Here is a 2,736-nt window from a genome sequence, read left to right on the forward strand (position 1 = left end):
CCCTCCAGGGATGGCGGCTCCAGCGCTGCCCTGGGCAGCCCGTTCAGCGCCCGACAGCCCTTGTGGGAGGAAAAGGTTCCCGTTAGCAGCCAGCACCTCACCTGGGAGCAGCGGGGCCGCTTCCTCTCCTCCCGTCCCCCGTTCCTGGGCGCTGTGTGGCGCGGCTCCTCCCGGCCGCTCCCGCACTCCCGCTCTGTCTCTCGCCCGAAGGCTCGGGCGGGAACGGCCGCTGCGTCTCCACGGCGACCGGTCGCACTCCCGCGCGGCGGCACGCGGCACCCGGCCGGCCAATCGCAGCTCGCCGCCTCGGCCCCGCGCGCCGCCGGCCGTTGCCCCCCCCCCCCGCCCATCCCCTCAGCGGCGGAACCGCGCTCTGGTACGAGTTAATTCTCAGTTTATCACACAAATATGCTCACAGTGTTATAAATAAGAGCCAATAAATCGATTCTGAGTCAATCAATCGATTTTATTTAGCAAGCGGTAATTAGGCAAAACAGCGCTGGGTGACCGGGGGAAGCTCAGTTCCGCCAACAGGCACACCAAATCAACCTTTCGTATGTGCTTATATACGTTATGCGTTCATTTACGTGCTGGGAATTTCCGTCTCTGGAACTTTTGTTATCTGTTGCAACATCCGAGCGCTTTGTTATCTGTAACACCATCTGGGAGTCCTAATATCTGTGGCACCATCCGGGAGTCCTGTTATTTATGGCACCATCCGGTAGTCCTGTTATTTATGGCACCACCTGGTAGTCCTGTTATTTATGGCATTGTCTTTAACTACTACTACAAGGTTCTACAAAACATAATCAAACTCGCACAAGCACAGTTACTGCTTACAATAATATGCATAATACAATTGAATCCTACTCGATTTGTTCAACATTAACAATTTTGACCATCACTTATTACAACAGCACGCTATAAAACACCTTGTGTGCGCACAGAGCACCTGAAATCACCCAACTTCTGCAACTTCTGATTTATTTTTTCTCAAGAGAGAATGTTTTTGCGTGTGTCTGTGCGGTTCTGTTTGTTGGGGGGGGTGCTTTGTATTGTTTATAGTTTTGTTTTGCTTATATTTTTGTTTTGTGTTTTCTTGGGGAAGGCTGTGAGGGGAATTACTGAAGGTTTTATGCGGGTTGGAGGCTGGAGAGCGTGCTCTTGGACGGATTTTGAGCAGTGTTCAGGCAGGCTTTACCCGGCCACTCTGTTCCTGGCACGGGCCAGGATGCTTTTGGCCACCCGGGCACACGCTGGCCCACGTCAGCCGCCGCCTCCAGCGCCCCAGGGCCCTTTGCAGCCGCTGCTCCCACCCTGCAGCGCCCACGGGGTTGTTGTGGCCCCGACACGTTCCCTGGTTGAACCCCAAGGAAGCGAAAAACGAATGGCTGACAAAGAGCCTTAAAAACGTGTAAAAAACGGTTTTGTAACAGATCGTGCAGCTAAGAATATTTGCTAATCGCACCAAGATCAGCCTGACAGTCAACAATTTACCGGCTTGTGCAGATGTTAAACTGCGATGTTCTACCAGCGTGGTTTGCTACACTCTGCTTTGCACGATTTGGCGGGAAAGAAAGATGTTGCACACGCAGCTTTGCACGTTTTGGCGGGAAAGAAAGACGTTGCACACCATGCTTTGCAGGTTTTGGCGGGAAAGAAAGATGTTGCACACCCTGCTTTGCACGTTTTGGTGGGAAAGAAAGATGTTGCACACCCAGCTTTGCACGTTTTGGCGGGAAAGAAAGATGTTGCACACCCAGCTTTGCACGTTTTGGAGGGAAAGAAAGATGTTGCACAACCAGCTTTGCACGTTTTGGCGGGAAAGATGTTGCACAACCAGCTTTGCACGTTTTGGCGGGAAAGAAAGATGTTTCACACCCAGCTTTGCACGTTTTGGCGGGAAATAAAGATGTTGCACACCCTGCTTTGCACGTTTTGGCGGGAAAGAAAGATGTTGCACACCCAGCTTTGCACGTTTTGTCGGGAAAGAAAGATGTTGCACACCCAGCTTTGCACGTTTTGGCGGAAAAGAAAGATGTTGCACACCCAGCTTTGCACGTTTTGGCGGGAAAGAAAGATGTTGCACACCCTGCTTTGCACGCTTTGGCGGGAAAGCCGTCGTGTGCTTATGGGGGGGGATGTGCGTGGCTGTGCGGGGCAGACTGGCTGACCGCATAGCAACCCATCTGACCAATCAGGAAGAAGATCGGGGGCGGGCACTCCCAGACGGTGTATAAACACGATATAACTACTTTGTGCTGTAACCAGTTTGCGTGCCTTGGCTGGGGCAGGGGCTGCCTGTCCCCCCAGCGCTCTTTTGCTCATTTATCTTCAATAGAAGTTATTTTCAATTTATTTGAGTCATATTTGACTGCAACACCCACTAAAGCCACAGATATGGACTGTGACCAGGTCAAGCTGGGAAGCCAGAAGTGAGGCCTCCCCATAAATCAGAGAATGCCCTGTTGTATTGTCTCTGGTGACCAGATGGAGGATCCGCGATCGATCCTGTATCTTTTGAATCTCCGTTTCTCATTAATAGATGAACAACAACTTTGTTGCTCCCCCAGAGCTGATGTGTCTGTGTTGAGCTGAAAAGTCAATGTTCTGGGTGTTAAAATTACACCCGCCAAAAGGTTTTATATCAAAACCCTGTCAGGGTTATGGAGCAGATCATCCTGAATGCAATCACACAGCACCTTCAGGATGGCCAAGGGATCAGACCCAGCCAGC

This window comes from Columba livia, chromosome 25, assembly GCF_036013475.1.
Source record: "Columba livia isolate bColLiv1 breed racing homer chromosome 25, bColLiv1.pat.W.v2, whole genome shotgun sequence".
Classification (NCBI taxonomy): domain Eukaryota; kingdom Metazoa; phylum Chordata; class Aves; order Columbiformes; family Columbidae; genus Columba; species Columba livia.